The 22,822-nt window shown below is 39.5% G+C and overlaps 1 protein-coding gene across 1 annotated transcript in view; it reads left to right on the top strand.

Annotated features, from left to right (window-relative positions):
- The window catches only part of PLCH1 (phospholipase C eta 1), a 219,298-nt gene that overhangs the window by 449 nt on the left and 196,027 nt on the right, over positions 1 to 22,822 (top strand). The gene's annotated exons all lie outside the window — the stretch shown is intronic.

Here is a 22,822-nt window from a genome sequence, read left to right as displayed (position 1 = left end):
GGTGGATGGGGTTTCGTCCGTTGGAGGGCGAAGCTTTGCTGCAGGATGCTTCACCCACACGCGGGGTCCCCAGAACCGTACTCTGACCTCCAGACAGCGCGGAGAAAGCAGGTCCGCGTTTCCCAGAAAGGAAAAGTACGCTGTCCATTATTCTTGGGGAGTCTCATGACTCTTCCTGTGCTCGGTGACCCCACGCAGGACCCTTTCGGAGAAGGCCGGGTACACTCAGCGCCAGGAGGATTTACTCCATTACCCTTTCCTGGAATAAACGAGGGCACCGGAGCGACGCCGCGCGGGGAGGTGGAGGCAAGTCTCGGCTGCGCGGCGTCGCTCTCTGCGCCTGCGCGGGGTTCCCATGGCGACGGCGCCGCGAGTCCGAGATGCCACCAGGCTCGCCCCTAAGCCCAGTCCCCTGTTGGGCGTCTGCGGCCCCCTCTCTCCTCTTCCTTTTCTTTGTTTGTAACTCGGAATGAGTTTATGATCTCATTTTTACGCTAGCAGTTCAGCATTAAAACAATAACCAACTAAACTGAAATAGAAGACTGTCCCCCACCTCCCCGCCGTTTCGCATTACCATTTTGATCATTGGGGCAGTAACTGAACTGTTACCCCCACTAAATAAAATATATTTCCTTGGTGGTGAGGCATTAAAAAATTCAATCAGACCCTTGCTCTTGAGCAGTAAGGTTACAGACTTGGGCCTCCTTTGCGCAGGTGGTTAGTGCAGTGTGTGCAAACCCGAGCACCTGTGTCCTCCTTATGGCATGTTTATGAGAAGGAGACGAGCTCCAAAATGGACCGAAGTAAAATGCCACTGAAAAGAAACAAAAGCTTTCCCAGAAGGGGTGATTGTTTTTCCAGTTGCCCCTCAGTTTTGTTCACTTCTGAGGTTAATCTTCTGCAGGGAATGTTTCAAGAAGCCTTACTGGGAACCAGTCAGATTTCTCAAGCTTCCCGTTAAGAATGTCATTTTCCTTTTCTTGAAATTGTGAGTCTCCACAGCTTCTATCCCTTTTAGGAAATCCCATTTATTTACACACAGGTTAGCATTTGGCAAGGGTACACATCTTAGGGACCTGAATCTTGTTGATCATTTTTCTAGGCTGCAGGATTAATATGTCTAGTTGTTATTAAATAAATATTGGTTAAAATTAAAATAGTAAAAGTAAAAAATGGAGTAACTCTTTCTGAATAAAGTGTGGCATAAAAATACTTTAGATGAAGAACTAGGGGTATGGTCTTGCTGTATCCTACTTTTAAACAATTTGCCTTTAAGAGTAGCAAATGTTTATTAGTGGTAGAAGTTTTCAGACAATATCCTTCCACCATCAGCAAATGAAGTCAACATAATATTACTTTTCAGCTGATTAGCAAATAACATGCTGTTAAAGTTATCTCTCCCATCCCATTCATTATAAATGCCTAGACATTATGCAATCCATCTAGCTCAAATGTTCAAAACTGTCCAATTAAGTTTTTTCCCCTTTTCTCATAATTAAAAAAAATAGAAACACTCTTAATTTTCAGGTTCAGATACTTTGTGACCCTATTTGGTGGTTTGTAACTGGCTCCAGTTCCGTAATTCTCAGTGACATGTGTTTCTGCTGGTTCCAGGAGGTGAACTGCAGTTTAGCAGATCATGGGATAATGAGATTGCAAGTGCTTGGGGGAAGGCTGAGGACAGGCATTGGGAAGGAGACAAAGGGAGGGAAGGTTGATGGGCAGAGCCAAAATTTATTGCTGCACCATATTCGGCATAAAAGCTGTTAAAGTTACTGCTTCTCTTTGATACATTTTCTTACATCATCATTATCAATTGAACTTATTTTTAGAATCAGTCTTCTAAATAATTACAAGGATAGAATTATAAAAATAGAATATTGGTGCTTTGTGTTAAGGTGCCCTAATGTAATATACTGGGAAAACTCTTAATTAAATGAGATTTATTCATTTAGTCAACAAATATTTATTGAAAACTGTATATAAGGCATATAAATCAATCTATATTCCTGCCTTCGATAAACTCAGAGTTGAGTTCTGAAATAATTCTAATGCTGTTTCAGGTTTTCAGAGTAAATACTTACAGTACTCTTAGGGAGAACAGTTGATTTAGTGCTGAGCAATCATACATCTAGATTCAGAAACAAATGTTTAAAATTTGATTTAAAATAATCCTGAGCATTGTTTCTGAGTATTTTAGAGAAGTATATTGTGAGAAGCATTGTGTGCATTTTTTTTTTTTTTTACATTTTTGTAGTATAGACTGGGCCCTACAACTTGCTGTCTTCACAAGTGCAGTGCTGAGTTTGAGAGGAACAGGGAAACCCTGTAATTCTCAGGTTTCTTAGATGAAGATAAGGTGAGTGATTCAGTAGTCCTTTGTTCTGGCTCCATGTTTCATGACATAATAAACCTCCTGCAGCTCCCTTCTAAGAATAGTGTTGGTCTGCATGCTTCAAGGATCATGACTGTTATTTCTCTGGGCAAAAAAAAAAAAAAAAAAAAAAAAAAGATAAAATTATGATAGAAGGATAAAAGGAATACAGTAGAGCATTTAAACATTTAGACTTTTGAGCTGGAATAATTCTAGGCATTTGTAGTGAGTTTAGACTCGAAATCCATTATAGCTGTGACAGACAACCCCCTGGCATAATACTGACCAAGGTTGACAAACCTTCCTCTTTTGGAGAATGTAGCAGGTTAGGGAGACTGTAGTCTCCTTTTTTTTTTTTTTTTTTTCTCCCACCACCTCATGAGTTTAATAACAATAATCAGCTCAGAAAATCTTGCTGAAGAGCATCTCCATTTGGTTATTGCTCTTTGTCTATGAAAATCAGACTCTGCTGTGAAGTGTGGACCAAGTGGTGCAGAACTCATTACTTTGAACAATGCCTCCTCAGCCTGGGAAGCATGTTTTCTCTTCTCACTAGTAGGGGCTTATTCCAGGCTGGCTTTCCTCACAAGGAAAATCATTTAGACACAGTTCAGTGGACACTCACTCACATCTCTTTGACACCCGTGACCATTTTTGTTTAAGGAGAAATTCAGTACTGCTGTGGTAGGGTGTACCGAATTAGAAGTGCGTTTTAAGGGCCCATGAAGAAGTTTACACAGCTTTGTGTTATTATCATCAGGGCCTCTGTTTTCTGTGCTTCAAAGTAGAAGAGGACAGGGTGGGTGCAGAGGGGACAACCAGGAGAACTTTTATAGCAAAGTTAAAAACATTCTCTCCGACTGCATTTTGGATGCACTAAGCTAAGCACCTGTGCCTCATTTTAGTCATAAAATTACAGAGCAGAAAAAGATGAATCTATCATGTTCATTATGTAAGTCAGGAAACCAGGGCCCAAGGTTGCTAAATGATTTTCTTAAAGTCACATGGTTAATAAATGACCGAATTGGGATGAAAATGCCAAGTTTCTGATTTTTAATGATTCTGCTATTTCCAGGAAATCAAGGTCAGGCACATATGAAATCCTTGCTCTAGACTTGCAGTTACTATAGTTGTAGACATAAAATGATAAACAGCAATGTCCTGTGATTTAATTTCACTGAGTAGAATTGACAGTGAGCACCTTTTGATTATATATTTGGTTATACACATGTGTATATCATACGGACACATGGTTTGTATATATGCAGAAGAGCTTTTTCAATTATTATCTATTTTAGTCTGAGGAATTCTGGCATCATTATGATTTAATGTAATGGGAAACAGTTTTTCTGGTTATTTAGTAAAAATTTGAAGGTGTTCTGCAAGAAAAGGAGAAAATGAATACTAATGTGTTCTGACCACGTGGCTCGACATTTACTGTGTGTCCCTTTAAAGCCCACAATAATCAGGAGGCAGGAATTCTTTCATGTCCCTGATGAGGCTCAGAGAGGTTCATTTCTTGCCCAAGATCTAAGCCAGCATGGAACAGACTTGGAATTTGAGCCTGGGTCTTTCAGCCTATGTGTTCTATCAGATCATGTTGCCACTTGGGAAACAAAGACTGAGTTTATGAAAAATACTGGGTTGGTTTTCTTTTCAAACTCTTCTATCCAAAGTACAGGCAGGTAGAAACGTTTCTAATCAGCTGTTTGGTGAGTGGAGAAGCTGCATTCCCTATGTGGAGTTTAGGAGGTTATAAATTCAGCCCTGGTTCCAGAAAAACACTCAAGACTGTTTGTAAACTGTGTTGGCTATTTGCTTAGAAGTGAGTGGTGTTTAGGTTCTCTTCTGCAGGGGCTTTTCTACATCAAAGCGGCTCACTTATTTATCACTTCTGGATTGTTGTCAAATTGCAGTGGGTCTAAGAGGACCCCTCATGGTTTTAATGTGTGTTTTCTGGCATCCTAAGACTTAAATATTAGTTTTATCTTCTGTAACATTTGCCCACTTATTTTCTTGAAATAGTAGTGAGAGACATTGCTGGAATGAACCAGTGGGTATCTTCCTGTAATGCTTTTCAAATTGGAGATCAGAATTATCTTGGATAATTGCTAACTTCGATAATAACTATCTTGGATAGTTGCTGAAAATTTCTTTTTTTCTTTTAAAGATTATTTATTTTGAGAGACAGAGAGGGAGGGTGTGTGTATGCAAGTTGGGGAGGGGCAGAGAGAGAGGGAGAGAGAGAAACCCAAGAAGGCTCCAGGCTGTCAGTGCAGAGCCTGACACGGGGCTTGATCTCATGAACTGTGAGATCATGACCTGAACTGAAATTAAGAGTGGCTGTTTAACCAAGTGAGCCACCCAGGTGGTCCAGTTGCGGAAAATTTCTAAACTTAAGCTGGAGTTTTGGTGCCCCTAAAACAGCTCTGCTTTGTTGTTGACAAATTGAAACTGGATTGGACTGGGCTGGTTTACCCACGCAGAAACTGAAGCTTACGAATGTCTGCACTTAACACAGCTGAGCTGCGTTGAACCTTGACATTGCTGGCAGACATTTGGTCTAGTGTTCTTAGTAGCAAACCATGCTTTAAAAAAAGTTTCTTTTAATGCTTTTATTAATTTTTGAGACAGAGTATGAGCAGGGGAGGGGCAGAGAGAGAGGGAGACACAGAATCCGAAGCAGGCTCCAGGCTCCGAGCTGCCAGCACAGAGCCTGACACGGGGCTCGAACCCACAGACTGATAGATCATGACCTGAGCTGAAGTCAGACGCCTAACCGACTGAGCCACCCAGGTGCCCCGCAAACCATGCTTTTAAAAGCACACCTCTCTCCTGGCCCTTCTTACTCCCTATGTCTGACTCTAGCAGGGAAGAGAAGTTTGAGGGTTTCAGAAAATGGATGCTGGACTCCACTTTGGAAATCAGTCTTGGCTTTGGGTACTACACAGGAAGGACCCCGGCAGGTTCCAAGGTTTCCCTCTTCTTGAGTATCTGTGGCTTACCCTACTAGCAGCCTCTTTTCTCTGTGGCTGGTTCTTCTTAACTTAACAAGGGACTTACACACTTGTCCAGACATTCAGGTGCCCATGAATTATCAATTCCCGCTAAAAGGCAGAAAGATCTAGTGCTAGCATATGTGTTACTGATTAACTGATCTGAGGCAATCCTGGCTTCTTTTCATCTGCCTTCACTTCCTTGTTGCTAATCCACAAGAACCAAACATTGGAATTTAGCTTCCTACTTCCCTCTTCTCTCCCTCTTGAATTTCATTGAAGGGGCCTTTGGACCCCGAAACAGGTTTCCATGGAGTGTTAATGTTGCCTCTGCAAAACTACCCTTGGTGGGAACTTTGAAGATCTATAGTTTTTTTCAGGGATCAATCAGAATCCGGGACCAGAAATTCAGTGAGTTGATTTGTTGTGTAATTGTATGCAGTTTAGTTTTATAGATCTCACCCGTTTTTTTTTTTCTTTCTTCCAAACAACTCTCTCTTAACTTTGAGTGATATGGGAGATGTTGAAAAGAAATTTGTCTTTTTAAAAGAGATTTCTTTATAGACAGGAGTAATGTGTTCATATAAGGAGTTAAGATTATGTAAAGATTTTTTGAGTTTTATTTCAATTTAAAGACATGGTTCCATGTAGCCATTTGTGTAAAAGAGAAGAAAAGGGAAGGTTGAGAAAAAAAAAAAAAGGTAAGGTTTCCTTGTATGCATATAGAATATATCTGAAAGAATATACAAGAAACTAATAATGTTGGTTGCTGAGAGACAGATACGAGGTAAACTATTCATTTTATACCCTTTTGTGCCTTTTGGATTTTGAAGCTTAAATTCAATACATAAAATTAAAGTAAAAAATAAAAAGAATGCTTGGGTTTGAATAATAAAGAACTGAATAAGTAATCACATCCTGACTCCTAAGTGGTAAAAGTAGGAGACTGGGAAGTAATTCCAGTATAATTAATGTATAGAGTTATATTAGTTGCAGGTGTATAATGTAGTGATTCAACAATTCTATACATTACTCAGTGCTCATCATGGTAAGTGTCCTCCTACTCTCCTTCACCTATTTCATCCATCCCCCATTCCGCCTCCCCTATGGTAACCATCAGTTCTCTACACTTAAGAGACTATTTTCTAGTTTGTCATTTTTCTTTGTTCATTTGTTTTGTTTCTTAAATTCTACACATGAGTGGAATCATATGGTATTTGGGTTTCTTTGACTTTTTTCACTTAGCATTTTACCCTCTAGGTCCATCCATGTTGTTGCAAATGGCAAGATTTCATTCTTTTTTATGGCTGAATATTATTCTATTCTCTTTCTATCTGTAGCGCCTCTTCTTTATCCATTCATCTATGGGTGGACACTTGGGTTGCTTCCATATCTTGGCTATTGTAAATAATGCGCTAAACATAGGGGTGCATATATCTTTTTTAATTAGTATTTTCATATTCTTTGGGTAAATACCTAGTAGTGGAATTACTGGATCATAGGGTAATTCTCTTTGTAATTTTTTGAGGAACCTCCATCTGTTTTCCACAGTGGCTGCACCAGTGTGCATTCTCACCAACAGTGCACAAGGATTCCTTTTTCTCTGCATCCTCACCAATATTTGTTGTTTCTTATGTTTTTGATTTTCGCCATTCTGACAGGTGTGACGTGATACCTCTTTGGGGTTTTGATTTGTATTCTTTCTTACTAGCTTTTTAACTTTCACCAAAGTTTACATTTAGTAATTGTTTTTTCACATTTAGTTTTTTGTTTTGTTTTGTTTTTGTTAAGAGATGGGGCTTGAACTCACAACCCTGAGATCAAGACCTGAGCTGAGATCAAGAGTCAGACACTTAACTGACTGAGCCACCCAGGCACCCCTCACATTTAGTCATTTGTAAGAGCAGTTTTCCTTAAACTCTTCTGAATGTCTATAACAGGGCTGGGGAATTTTTTTGATTTGTTTTCTTTTTTTCATAAAACATCACCTGTTGGTTGCAGCCAGACTGCATGGGCCAGTGGAAATCAGACTTTCCCACTCCTGAGCAGCTGAACCTCTCTAAAGGCTGGCAGTGTGTTTACGCAGCAAAGGCTAGAAAGTCCCTCACCCGTTACTTTCCCCCATAGAGAAATCTGTAACGTGATTATTCTTTTATTTTCGTGAGCAGTGTCTGAATGTGATTGTCAGAGGAATCTTTTCTTCTCAAATTGAAAAAAAAAAAAAAAAAAAAAAAAAAAAAGCTTGTATACAAGTGTTTTATTCTGAACCATAGTGTTTTGTTTTGTTTTAAATGAGTCGCGAATTGGAAGTATTTTTCTGTTTACTGGGTAAGTCATTAAAATACAGTCTTAGAAGAGAGTGAACACAAACTGTTTACAAACTTCTTTTTTCACTCATCAAAAGAGAGAAATGTGAAATCTGTTATTTAGTGTCCAAGTTTCAGTCAAAAGCAAAAACTCAAGTCAGGACCAGTTCTCAACACATTCTTAAGTTTCTCATCCCATTTTGGAGAAATAAATAAAAAAGTGTACATCTGTCTACAAAATTCTTCTTATTGCTGTGTAGTTATTTGCTGGAAAAGAATAGCTGAATAGGTCATACATTCTCACGCTTAACAATTTAAAAAACTTAAAAGGGCATTTAGTGAAAATCCTCTCTTACCTCTGTCCCTCAGTCATCCAGTTATATCTCTAATAGACCAACAGTATCATTCATTTCTTGTGTATTTTTTTCAGAACAACACACATGTGTAATTACGTATACAATATATATAGTAGTCCCCACCTTGTCTGCGGTTTCGCTTTCCGCAGTTTCAGTTAACTGGGAACAAAAGATCCTCCTGACGAATCATCAGAGGGTCAGTAGCAGCCTAACACTACATCACGCTGCCTACATCATTCACCTCGCTTCCTCTCGTTTCGCGGGCGTTTTGACATCTCGCACCATCACAAGAAGGGTGAGTAGGTACAGGGTGTTTTGAGAGCGAGAGAGACCACATTTATTACATACATAACTTTCCTTACAGTACACTGTCATAATTGGCACACTTTAGTAGTTGTTAATCGCTTACCGTGCCTGATTTATAAATTAAGCTTCATCATAGGTACGTATAGGGAAAAAAACGTAGTCCGTATAAAGCTCGGTACTATCAACCATTTTAGGCGTCCACTGGGGGTTTTGGAACCTATCTTGTGTGGATAAGGGGGGAACTGTACATGCAAATACATATGGATGCTTTTTCCCTCCTTTTAAAAATAAAGTGGTAGTGCACCAGCCATGTGATTTTGCAGTTTTTTCCTTATAACCATGTGTTTTATCATTCTGTATCAACATATAGAGCTTCTTAATTCTCTGTTAAAAAACTTTTCTTTTTTCTTTTTTTTTTAATGTTTATTTATTTTTGAGAGAGAGAGACAGAGTGCAGGCGGGGGGCAGCGGCGGAGAGTGAGAGAGAGAGACACGGAATCTGAAATAGGCCCCAGGCTCTGAGTTGTCAACACAGAGCCGGAAGCGGGGCTCGATCCCAGGAGCAGCAAGATCATGACCCTCTGAGCCAAAGTCAGACACTTAACCGACTGAGCCACCCAGGCACCCCAAAAAACTTTTATTTCTCTAGAGCAGTTTTAGTTCACAGCAAAACTGAGGGAAGGTACAGAGATTTCTTATATATTTCCTGCCTCCACGCGTGCGTTGCCTGTCCACATCATCAACATTACCATGATCAACATTCCCCACCAGAGTGGTTACATTGATTACGATTGATGAGCCCTACACTGACACATCATTATCACCTAAAGTACATGATTTACCTTCCTATTCACTCGGTGTTGTACATTCTGTGGGTTTGGACAAATGTATAATGACCTGTACCCATCATTATGGATTTGTACAGAAAATTTTCACTATTGTAAAAATCCTGTTTTGTGCCTGTTTATCTCTCCCTCACCCTTTAACTTCTGGCAACCACTGATGTTTTCACTGCCTCCATAGTTTTGACTTTTTCAGAATGTCATATGGTTGAAATCCTATAATATGTAGCCTTTTCAGATTGGCTCAGTAGTATGCATGTAAGTTTCCTCCATGCTTTTTTTTTTTTTTTCTTTCATGGCTTGACAGCATATTTTTTTAGCACTAGATAATATTCCGTTGTCTGAATGTATCACAGTTTCTTTATCCATTCACTTAAGGGCATCTTGGTTGCTTCCAAGTTTTGACAATTATGAATACAGCAGCTGTGAACATCTATGTGCAGGTTTTTCTGTGAACAAAAGTTTTTATTAAAAAAATTTTTTTAAGTTTATTTATTTTGAGAGCATGAATTAGTTAGGGGGAGAGAGCGAGAATCCCAAGCAGGCTGTACACTGTTAGCATAGTGCCCAACGTGGGGCTCAAAGCCACGAACTGTGAGATCACGACCTGAGCTGAAACCAACAGTTGGATGCTTAAAAGACTGAGACGCCCAGGTGCCTCTGTGAACATAAGTTTTTAACTCTTTCGGGTAAATACCAAGGAACATGATTGCAAAATTGTATGGTAAGATTATACTTAGTTTTGTAGGAAACCACCAAAACTGTTCCCAAGCGGCTCTACCCTATTACATTTCCACCAACAATGAATGGACGTTTCATGCTCCACATCCTTGCCAGCATTTGGTGTTGTCAGTGTTCTGGATTTTGGCTCCTCTAATAGGTGTGTAGTGGTATCTTATCATTGTTTTATTTATTTTTTTAAGTTTATTTATTTTGGGAGACAGAACGAGCAGGGGCGAGGTAGAGAGAGAGTGAGGGAGAGAGAATCCCAATCCCATGCAGGCACCACACTGTCAGCAAAGAGCCCAACACAGTGCTCAATCTCATGAACCTGTTGCATCATGACCTGTGCCAAAATCTGGTTAAATTGGATGCTCAACAGACAGACTGAGCCACCCAGGTGCCCCTCGTCATTGTTTTAATTTTTATTTCTTGGTGATACATGATGAATGACATCTTTTCATATGCCTATTTATCATCTGTATATCTTCTTTGGTGAGGTGCCTATGAAGACTTTTGGCTCATTTTTTTTTCCAACATTTTTAATTTATTTTTGGGACAGAGAGAGACAGAACATGAACGGGGGAGGGGCAGAGAGAGAGGGAGACACAGAATCGGAAACAGGCTCCAGGCTCTGAAGCAGTCAGCACAGAGCCCGATGCAGGGCTCGAACTCACAGACCGTGAGATCATGACCTGAGCTGAAGGACACTTAACCGACTGAGCCACCCAGGCGCCCCTGCAGTCTTCATTTCTAATCAGCCCTTTGTGCCCACTTTTTAAAAATGCAGGAATATATAAAAAATGATGGAAATATGCCAACCCTGACCTGAGCACAGGGAAGTGGAAAGGCTTATAAGTGGCTGAGTCTGGATTTCATTAGGACTCTATCATATCTAGTAGTGCATGCTATCTCTCCTAGTCTTCCCCTCTTTCCTTCTCTTACGTTATTTATTGAGAAGCAAATTACATGGATCTTAAGAGTGCAACCTTTAAAACAAAAGTGTGTTCTTTGGAGTTAGATTTTTTCAAGTGTAAATTCTAGTGTTGTCACTAGATAGCTGTGGACCTTAGGTAATTACTTAACATCTCTGTGCTTCTGTAAAATGGGGATAATAAGAATCCCTAGCCCTTAGGATCGTTGTAAGGATTAAATAAAATAATATTTACAAAATATTTACCACAATACCTGGCATATAGGAAGTTTTAAAATATCAACAGTTATTACAAAGTGACAGGCACTGAACTAATACATTTTTGGGCTAGATCAGATCCTGATTTGGCTTTCAAACTGCAAGCCTCTGTGGCTTTAAACGTGCATTCCCAAGATTGAATTCTGTTCCTAGTAATATAGTTTACTAACCCTCTGGCTGAAATAACTTAAAGATGCTGGATAAAATAGTATTTTAGATGCAATGAACCAGTATGAATGTAATGACTATTCAGGACAAAAGCTGAGTGAAGAGAAGTCTATTGCAATGAAGCTGGCTTTTTCCTTGAAGACATTTGCTAAACCAGTTTAACTTGTTGACTTGTGACTATTTTTATGGTCCTGAGGGCACAGGGACAGCAGACATCTGTCCTTCGGTCTTTGGGAGTCTTTGGTCTTAAAGCTGGGAATTCAGAAGGTGTCTTGCTCAATATAAGGTTGAATTAGAATAAAAAAGAAAAAACTCATCTCTCTTTTAAACTAAGAGTGTAAGAAAACTCACCCATTGAAAACCATGGTTCTGAACAAATGCTTGATATTTGGTGCTGAGAATTTGTGAAACTAAACCAGCTCTAATACAGATGCACATCTAGAATCACAATAACTAGGTGGTCAGGAAAACCTCAAGATGAAAATTTGATTTGGAGGGTTCCCATGGAGCATCTGGCTGGCTCAGTTGGTAGAGTATGCAACTCTTAATCTCAGGGTTGGGAGTTCAAGCCTTATGTTGGGTGTGGAGCCTATTTTAAAAAAAAAGTTCCTGCATTGGAATTGTCCCTCATACTGCACAGAAGCCAATTTCCCCCTTTCTTCTGGAGGAATCTAATTTTGTTCTAGACTTCAGAGAATCCCTATCAATACAATTAGAAAGAAAATAGTCATTTAATAGTAAAAGAAAAAAAAAAGACTGAAAACAAGATGTGAGCTGAGAACAAGAAACTGTAAAGACTAAATCAATCTGCTTTGAAAAAGAGCCAGATATAGGGGTGCCGGGGTGGTTCAGTCAGTTAAGTATCTGACTCTTGGTTTGGCTCAGGTCATGTTCTCATGGTTCGCGTGTTTGAGCCCCACATCGGGCTCTGTGCTGACGGTATGGAGCCTACTTGGGATTCTGTCTCCCTCTCTCTCTGCCCTTCCTCTCCTTGTTCTCTCAAAAATAAATAAATAAACATTAAAAAGAATTTTTTAAAGAAAAAGAACCAGATATAAAACTTGAAAAATATAGAATAATTGAAAATCAGAACTCAGTGAATGGATTGAACAACAGATGAATACAAGCTGAATAGGGAAATAGTCAACTGAAGGATTCATCTGAAGAAAATTTTCAATGGAATACAGAGAGGCAAGTGATGAAAAACCCAAAAGAAGAATTAATCAATGTGAAGCTGGAGAATTCAGATCCAACATAAGTTTAGCTATAGTTTCATTTTTTTTTAATGTTTATTTATTTCTGAGAGAGAGACAGAGAGAAAGTGGGCAGGGGAGGGGCAGAGGGAGAGGGAGACACAGAATCTGAAGCAGGTCCCAAGCTTGGAGCTGTCAGCACAGAGCCCCACGTGGGGCTTGAACCCATGAATTGTGAGCTCATGACCTGAGCTGAAGTCAGACGCTTAACCGACTGAGCCACCCAGAGGCCCCTAGTTATAGCTTCAGAAAGAGAGGAGAAAAAAATGAGGGGAGACACCATTTAAAGAGATAATGCCTGAGAATTTCAAGGACCAAGAAAAAACATCACTGCCCATAAATCATGAAGTCAAATCACATAAAATTAAATTGTAGAATATAAAAGATAGAGAAGATGTTAAGGTCAGAAAGAAGAGGCCGTTTATCTTTAAAGATATGATGGATTATCCCGATAGTGCAACAATAGAAGCTGGAAGACAAAAAAAAAAATACTATCTTTTTTGCAGTGACAGAAATTAACTGTCAGTTTATAAGTTTATTTCCATTAACAATACCTTTAAAAAATGAAAGCAAAGACTTTGCAGGCTTCACAGAAACTCTACAGTTTGTTCTAGAGGATCCTCACTCAAAGGGTATACTTCAGACAGAGGAAAATTATTCCCAGATGGAAGGTCTTAGAAACAAAACATGATGAAGAGCAAAGAAAGGGAAAAAATTGTAAGTTAAGGCACATACTATATAAAATAATAGTGTCTTCAGTGGGAAGTAGATAAAATAAATGACATACGTTGGAGAAGTAAAAGGAGTTAGTATCTTAGAAAGTTCCTGCATGGTTTTGGAGGAAGTTAAAGGTACTGGTTAAATTTAGATTTCAGTTAGTGAAGTGTGCATGTTAAAATTTCTAAGGCAACAACTAAAAATTAGTAAAAGACTGAACAACTTTCTAGCTAATGGGGAAAATTGAAATGAGGAAAAAAATAAATTTTGAGGTCAAAACAGTGGAGAAAAGAGATATAGAATGAGTAAGACAAATAACAAGTACAAAATAAGGTATAGAAATAAATATAATTGTATCAGTAAGTATAATCTGAAGGAACCAAAGATTGTTACACTGGATGAAAAATGAATTCACTATTTACTCTTTATGAAAGACATGTCTGAAACATAAGGATACAGAGAAGTTAAATAGGGAATAGAGAAAGATGAATGGGTGATTACAAACCAAAAGAAAGCTTGCTATATTGACATCAGGCAAAATCGACTTTAAATGCCAAGAAAACATATTCAGAAACAAAAATAATCATATTGATTAAAAAGTTTCAACTCATCAGAGTGATAAACCTTTTAAAATTTTATTTTAATTGCAGTATAGTTAACATACAGCGTTAAAGTAGTTTCAGGTGTACAACATAGTGACTCCACAATTCTTTACATGACTCAGTGTTCATCACAATAAGTATATTCTTAATCCCCTTCACCTACTTCACTCACCGCCCCCCTCGCCCCCCCCCCCCCAGCCTCTGGTAACCATCCATTCTCTATAATTAAGAGTCTGGTTTTTTTGTTGGTCTCTTTTGTTTTCCTTTGTTTGTTTTGTTTCTTAAATTCCACATATGAGTGAAATCATATGAGATTTGTCTTTCTTTGACTGACTTGGTCCATTTAGCACAGAATGGTAAACTTGTATGCTCAATATAAAGCAAAAATTGAGAGGACTGTAATGAGAAACATATACAGTTGACCCTTGAACAGGTTTCAACTACATACGGATTTTTTTCAGTAAGTGCAGTATTATAAATGTATTTTCTTTTATGATTTTGTTAACATTTTCTTTTCTTTAGCTTACTTGATTGTAAGAATACACTATGTAATACATATAACACACGAAATATGTGTTAATCGACTGTTATCTGTAAGACTATAGTTCAGCAGCAGGCTATTAGTTTTTGGGGGGAGTCAAAGTTATATATGGATTTTCAACTGTGTAGGGTGTTGACACCCTCAACTCCCACATTGTTCAAAGGTCAACTGTATTCCTACTGAGATTTTAATATATTTCCTTAGTACTTGATAAAGTGGGGAAAAGATCAGTGACCAAATACAAGATTTGAGCAGTATAGTTTGAATAAGTTTGAGTTGATAGATGTGAAGATAACTGTATCTCGAAACTGCAGAATACACATTTTTTTTCAAACACACATAGAATATTTATAAAAAGTGACTTCAAACTTTGACATCAGGCAAGCCTTAATAATTATTAAATAATTGGCATCATCCAGACCAGATCTGTGACCACAATGCAATTAAGCTAGATGCTGACAAAAATATAACTATGAATAAGTATGGAAATATTTCAAAATGAACTTTGGATCAAAGAAGAATCTAATGGAAACCAGAAAATATTTTTAACTAGAGGAATACTATGGGTCAAGATTCAGGGTTGGGGAAAACAGCTAACGTATGTATAAATGCCTATATTAGAAAACCTGAAAGTTAACTAAATGTTGAAGTTAGAAAATTTGAAAAAGGTGCAATATAGACTCAAAATAGAAAAGAGTAATAGTAATAATTTCATGTTAGTCAATGGAGAGGATTAATAATGACAAATTTTGGCTCATTTGTAAAAGCTAGTGATATTGATAAACATGTGAGATTGATTTGCATAGAAGAAAGCAGTACAAATAAACGTATTAGGAATGGAAAAGCAGATGTTTTAGGACTAAAAAGACTATATATTATGAGCTAATTTATGCTAAAACATTTGAAAGGTTAGAGTAAATGAGTTACTAAAGAAATATAACTTAACAAAACTAAATTCAATAAAATAGAAAGGCTAAATCATCCTATAATTTTTATTTTATTTATGTTTTTTAAAGTTTGAGAGAGAGAAAACATGTGCGCGCGCGCACACACACACACACACACACACACACACACACACACGCAGTGGAGGGGCAGAGGGAGAGAGAATCCCAGCCATGCCTCTCGCTGTCAGCACAGAGCCTGACAAGGGGCTTGAATCCACAAACTGTGAGGTCATGACCCCAGCCGAAATCAAGTGTTCAATCCTAATCCAGGCTCCCCAATTCTGTATTTTTTAAATAAAATAAGCCAGTAGCCAAAATTTTCTCCGTAAAGGAAGGTCTAGGCTTAGATGGGTTTATGGGCAAGTTTTACCAAACATTCAAGAAAAAGATAATTTCAAACTTGCATAAATCCTTCTAGGGAATAGAGATGCGTATTATAAAGCTATAGTCTCAATGCAAAAAGTCTTGAGAACAATATTAAAAATGGAAATTATTATAGGCCAAACTTGGTAATATACCTGAAAAAATCATAAAACATGAGCAAGCTAAATCATCAGTGTATTAAAAAGACAATACACACACGGGTGCCTGGGCGGCTCAGTTAGTTAACCGTCAGACTGTAGAATTTGGCTCGGGTCATGATCTCCTGGTTTGTGAGTATGAGGAGCCTGTTGCCACATCAGGCTATGCTTTGGCAGTGTGGAGCCTGCTTGGGATTCTCTCACTCTCTCTCTCTCTGCCCCTCCCCAGCTCGCTCTGTCTCTCAAAATAAAACAAAACAAAACCTAAATAAAATAAAGACAATATATTGTGAACAAATTGGATTTATCCTGGAATTGCAGGGTTGATTTAACATTAGAAAATTCATCATATTAACAAATTAATGGTGAAAGATCATATCACATGCAGAGAAAGTGTGTTAAAATGTTTAATGTCATGTAAAAAACTTTAAGAAATTGAAATAGAAGGGAGCTTTCTTAATATATAATATATATATAATATATAATTTACGAGGCTCCTGGGTGGCTCAGTTGGGTGAGCGTCCGACTTTGACTCAGGTCGTGATCTCGCAGTTTGTGGGTTTGAACCCTGCGTTGAGCTCTGTGCTGACAGTCCAGAACCTGGAGCCTGCTTCAGATTCTGTGTACTCCCTCCCCCCCCGCCCCTCCCCCGCTTATGCTCTGTCTCTCAAAAATAAACAAACATTTAAAAATATTTTTAAAAATATGATAATTTATAAAGACCCTACAACAAACATGACTGTTAATGGTGAAACATGGAAGTATTTTTTTCTTGTTAAGATCAGGATCCATTATTCTATGCAATATTGTTTTTCCTAGTTGATGTTTCATATCCTGCTTTTTTTTCATATAGTATGATATCATGAGCATTTTCCACACTCATTTACAGAGTCTTTGCAAACACAATTGTTAATATCTGTATGACCGTCAATGCTAACCCAGTAGTTGGATATTTAGAGTTCTGATTTTTCTGTGTCATGAAAAATGGTGCAGTGAACATTTTTATGTGTACATAAAATTTCTCTATTTTTTTCTGATGTATTTCCAGAAGAGGAATTAGTGAAGTGAAAGGTAGGTACTCTGTCAAGTGCTGGATACATACCATATTTTAAGCCAGCCTTTTCAAATGAAGCATCCATGGGTCTTTGGATGGTGCATTGTAGCTCATTGCTCAACTAGCTCAGAGCATTTTCAGCTCCTGATTGCTGTAAAGAAACAAAACACACCAGGAACTTAGGGTTTAGTGGTGTCCCCTTTGAGCCTAAAAAAATGAACAAAGTGCCCTTTTATTTCTTTCCCTTTCTGTACGTAGTGGGGAGGGGGGCTAGCTATGGAATTAGGCTGTTTGTAGAGCCCTTTGACAACCAGTTTGGCAGTGCTTGAAAACCTGTGGGAAGTGGAGGAGGGAGCTTGTGAATGGGGGTGGGAGATGGATACAGGACAGTGACCTGCCAGCTGAGGAGTGGAGTGGGGCCCAGGCCCTCCGTGCCTCACCCAGGGTTCTGAACTGCTTTAAAGCCATCAGTTTGGGTTTGGTCCAGAGGAAGAAGAGCTATGGCCCTCAAACCTCATCCCTGCACTTTGTAATTCTCTTAACTCAGAATTAGTGCAGAAATGCAAGAAGAGAAGCTTTCTTTGAAATCTTAGCTTTCAACTGGATTTGACTTGAATTCTGACCTTCTAGGGATGCCTGGGTACAGAAATTCCCCAATGTGTTGTCAAAGGCCATGTGGTGCTGGACAGTTTTGTGGTCTTTTCCCCTATGCCTTCCTGTTTCTTATTGTTTTATGAATAATGCTGTCAGAGCCTATTAATTATGTCTTTTATCTCTCAGCAAGGCTTAAAGAAAATCACTACTTCTCCATATAAGTTAAATGCTATAGTATCTACTAGTGGAAATCAACTCTGCTTTCTCCGGGCTATTTTAATTTGTAATTTTAATTTATAATTTAACTTATAAATAAAGATACAGTTTGGGATAGTAGGGAGGAGTTGCCCATAATCCTTATTAATTCCTTTCCGACAACAGTTTATGCATTATATTTTGATTTTTGGCTATAGCGTTCTTCACTGTTGTTAGCAATTTGGAGAATACATGAGCTCCTCAAACAGTTTTCACATAATGGCTGGCTAGAAAATTTGGCCTTGGTGTTTCTGAACTTGGTCCAAGTAGTTCACTCAAATTTCATTGCAAAGAAACCTCCCACCATTTGATAGAGAACTGACACTTTACTCTGATCCCTTCCAATCTGTGTACTTCAAAGGCTCCCGGCTGCAGGGACAAGGTATGCATTTTTTTTTTTTTGAAGTAACATTTCATTTAGGCCTCGCCTCCTGCCGCCTGCCCTTCTTTGGCCCCTAGTGGAGTTGGATTGAGGGGTGGGAGTGAGAAGAATAAGTCTTACTTATCACGAGTAACACAGCCCTAGGCTCTTTCCATAGGAAGCTGAGTGTCAGGGATAGAACACTGCTGGACAGAGGATATGGACTGGACAGTGGATTTGGTGTCAGAGGACATAGGTTTGCAACCTGTTGTTTCCTATTAACTTCTTTGAACTCATGCTTCATGGTCCATGATTCATAGGGCTCTTCTAAGTGTCAGTTTTTTTTAATGTTTATTTTAGAGAGAGAGAGAGAGAGAGAAAGAGAGCACAAGTTGGGGAGAGGGACAGAGAGAGGGAGACACAAGAATCTGAAGCAGGCTCCAGGCTCTGAACTGTCAGCACAGAGCCGGATGCGTGGCTTGAACTCACGAACTGGGAGATCGTGCCCTGAACTGAAGTCAGACGCTCAACTGACTGAGCAACCCAGGAGCCCCAGTGTCAGTTTTTATTTTTATTTTTTTAATTTTTATTTATTTAAAAAAAAATTTTATTTATTTATTTATTTTTGGGACAGAGAGAGGCAGAGCATGAACGGGGGAGGGGCAGAGAGAGGGAGACACAGAATCGGAAACAGGCTCCAGGCTCCGAGCCATCAGCCCAGAGCCTGACGCGGGGCTCGAACTCACGGACCGCGAGATCGTGACCCGGCTGAAGTCGGACGCTTAACCGACTGCCCCACCCAGGCGCCCCCAGTGTCAGTTTTTAAAGAAAAGAAGATACAAATGGAAATATTGTAGAAACCATAAAGGGATTTGCAAATAATATCCTGTTAAGAAAGAATGGGAGGAATGGGAGTAGGAACGTCAGTTTTGACGGAAGAGGGGTGTCAAAGGAGAACGGGCTGTAGCAGTAGCGGTTGCAGTAGGTGAAGAGGTAGAGGAGGCAGTCGGCATATAGCAGACCAACCCCTCTACTTAAGGAAAACGAAGCGCAACAACGGGGAACGAGCTAGAGAGAGTGTTACGGTAAGCGAAATAAGCTAAGCGAGTAAGTCAAAGAGAAGACAAATACCATATGATCTCACACATATGTGGAATTTAAGAAACAAAACAAATGATCAGAGAACAAAAGAGACAAAAAAACAGACTCTTAACTGTAGAGACTCTTAACTACAGAGAACAAACAGATGGTTACCAGAGGGGAGGGGGTTGGGGGATGGGTGAAATAGGTGATGGGGATGACGAGTATACTTATCTTTTTTAATAAATATATTTATTTTGGGGAGAGCACAAGCAGGGGAGGGGCAAAGAGAGGGAGACAGAGGTTCTGAAGCAGGCTCTGCACTGACAGGCTAACAGCGGCGAGCCTGATGTGGGACTCAAACTCACAAACCACAAGATCATGACCTGAGCTGAAGTTGGACGCTTAACACACAGCCACCCAGGAACGCCAAGAGTATACTTATCTTGATGAGCCCTGAGTAATATATGAAATTGTTCAATCACTGTATTGTACACCCATAACAAAGTTAACATTGTATGTTAACTGTACTGGAATTAAAAAAAAATTATATATGTATGTGTAAAAGTGTGTGTGTGTGTGTGTGTAGTGTTCCCTCAACCCTGCAAAGTTCTCTCTCAAAGATTTTGTCTTTTGATTCCTTTAGCACAATGTTAGAACTCTGGTTTCCATGTATAAACTTGAATAACTTATCTTTTATTAAGCCATTCAAATGACTTGAATAGATTTTTTTTTTTTTAATTTTTTTTTTCAACGTTTTTTATTTATTTTTGGGACAGAGAGAGACAGAGCATGAACGGGGGAGGGGCAGAGAAAGAGGGAGACACAGAATCGGAAACAGGCTCCAGGCTCCGAGCCATCAGCCCAGAGCCTGACGCGGGGCTCGAACTCACGGACCGCGAGATCGTGACCTGGCTGAAGTCGGACGCTTAACCGACTGCGCCACCCAGGCGCCCCTGACTTGAATAGATTTGTAGTGTTTCATAAAACTCATGTTAAAGCACTGATACGGGTTTGCCACACATGTAAAAAATGCTGAGGTTTGAGGTGGGGCACCTGGGTGGCTCAGTCAGTTAAGCCTTGATTTCCGCTCAGGTCATGATCTCACAGTGCATGAGTTTGAGCCCTGCATAGGGCTCTGTGCTGACAGTGCAGAGCCTGCTTGGGATAGTCTCTCTCTCTCCCTCTCTCTCAAAATAAATAAACTAAAGAAAAAAAGAAGAATGATTAAAACAAGACAACCAAGAAAAACCACTAAGGGAATTCTAAAGCTAAAGAGAAAGTTTCAGGTTTTGCTGTGCTTCATACACCTTCAAAGGGTGTGAGGGGGTCCTTTGCTACCAGAACAAAGGACTTAAATGCAGTGTTACCTCTAAGGAAATCCCAAGAAAATACAGAATTCCATTTTGAAACTCAGGACCAGTTAAAAACAACTTGCCCAAGGTCTCCCCTGAGTCATTGTTAGAGATGAAACTAGACTAGAGAGCTCATAACTGCCAGGTGGGTTGTCTTTACATTTTGCTTTGCTGACAGGTTTCACCCATCAAGACCCTTTGGCTGCAAGTGATAGCTCAACTCCATGCGGCTTAAACAAAGCTAAACAAAAAAGGGAATGTACTGGCTCATTTAACTAAAAAGTGGGGGGATGGATCCAATAGGACTTAGTTTCTTTCCATTCTTCTGGGTTGGATTATGCAGATTGTACCTTTGTAGGGACAAGATGGCTGCCAGGAACTTTAGGTTTTGAGGGCTCACAACTTTAAGTCTAAAGAAAAGTTTCTTTTCTCCAACAGTTCAAACAGAAATCTATGCCTGACTCTCGGTGGTCTGAAAAGATGTGCACCTCCTGTACTGTGGCCTGGAGGGTGCAGGTCTCTGATTTGACAGGCCTAAACCACATGCCCACCTGGGTCAGGGGATAAGCTGACATTAGCTAAGTCTATGGACATAAAGGAGTTTCCTAGAGGAAAGCCAGAGGAAGGAGGGTTGGGTACGACAACCAGCAGATGCCTGCCACTCTGGAGCTTTTCCTGAGGGGACTTTAGTTCAGTTGAGTACTTGTTTGTATGAAGGATTTCTTTTTAATTTGGAGGGTGCTAAAAGCAATCCCCCTCCCCCCCTTTTTTAAATTTAAAGTCTAGTCAGTTAATGTGTAGCGCAATATTGGTTTCAGGAGTAGAATTCACTGATTCGTCACTTATAACACCCAGTGCTCATCACAACACCTGCCTTCCTTACTTGGTACCCATCTAGCCCATCCCCTACCCACCTCCCTCCATCAACCCTCAGTTTGTTCCCTATGGTTGAATCTCTTGTGGTTTGTTTCATCTCTTCTCTCCCCTCCTCCCTTCCCATGTGTTCATCTGTTTTATTTCTTAAATTCCACATATGAGTGAAATCATATGGTATTTGTCTTTCTACAATTGACTTATTTAGCTTAGCCTAATACATTCTAGCTCCATCCATGTTATTGCATGGCAAGATTCCATTCTTTTTTTTTTTTTTAACATTTATTTATTTTTGAGAGAGAGCATGAGCAGGGGAGGGGCAGAGAGAGGGAGACACAGAATCCAAAGCAGGCTGTAGGCTCTGAGCTGTCAGCACAGAGCCTGATGTGGGGGTTGAACCCATGAACTGTGAGATCATGACTTGAACTGAAGTTGCACACTTAACTGACTGAGCCACCCAGGTGCCCCAAGATTTCATTCTTTTTGATGGCCAAGTAATATTCCAGTGTATAGTAAAACCTTGGATTATGAGTAACTTGTTCTGTGGGTGTTCCACAAGATGAACAAACATTTCTTTCTTAAAAAAAATTTTTTTTAACGTTTATTTATTATTGAAAGACAGAGAGAGGCAGAGCGTGAGCAGGGGAGGGGCAGAGAGAGAGGGAGACACAGAATCTGAAACAGGCTCCAGACTCTGAGCTGTCAGCACAGAGCCCGACACTGAGCTCGAGCTCATAAACCACGAGATCATGACCTGAGCTGAGATCATGACCTGAGCCGAAGTCAATGCTTAACCAACTGAGCCACCCGCGCGCCCCGATGAGCAAACATTTCTAATAAATTTTAACTCAATAAATGAGTGATGTCTTGCAATACAATTTGTATGTGATGCTGGATGTCACATGATCACAACTGAGCCAATGGTTCTTAAAATTTACTTTGATATAGAAGTGCTTTGAATTACAGGCATGTTTCCGGAATGAATTATGCTCAAAAAACCAAGGTTTATATATTTTTATATTTACCATATCTAAAAGCATTTTTAAACATCTTTGCTTTTTACTGAAAATACTTCCTGCTTTTCTTAAAGGGATCAATCCTAGGGGCACCTAGGTGGCTCAGTCGGTTGAGTGTCAGACTTCGGCTCAGGTCATGAACTCGCCATTTGTAAGTTCGAGCCCTGTGCTGACAGCTCAGAGCCTGGAGCCTGCTTCTGATTCTGTGTCTCCCTCTCTCTCTGCCCCCACCCCTGCTTGCACTCTGTGTCTCTCTCTGTGTCTCAAAAAGAAACAGTAAACAAAATTAAAAAAAAAAAGGTGTCATCCTAGAATTTCTGTTTTCTTTGTTGGTGGTGTCCTGCTATAGTTTTCTGATTGTCCTATGGTTTGACATTGGCAGTTTTAGTCATG

Source organism: Neofelis nebulosa, chromosome 5 (genome assembly GCF_028018385.1).
Source record: "Neofelis nebulosa isolate mNeoNeb1 chromosome 5, mNeoNeb1.pri, whole genome shotgun sequence".
In the NCBI taxonomy this organism is placed as follows: domain Eukaryota; kingdom Metazoa; phylum Chordata; class Mammalia; order Carnivora; family Felidae; genus Neofelis; species Neofelis nebulosa.
Note: the sequence above shows the minus strand (reverse complement) of the source record. Positions and strands in the feature narration are given on the sequence as shown.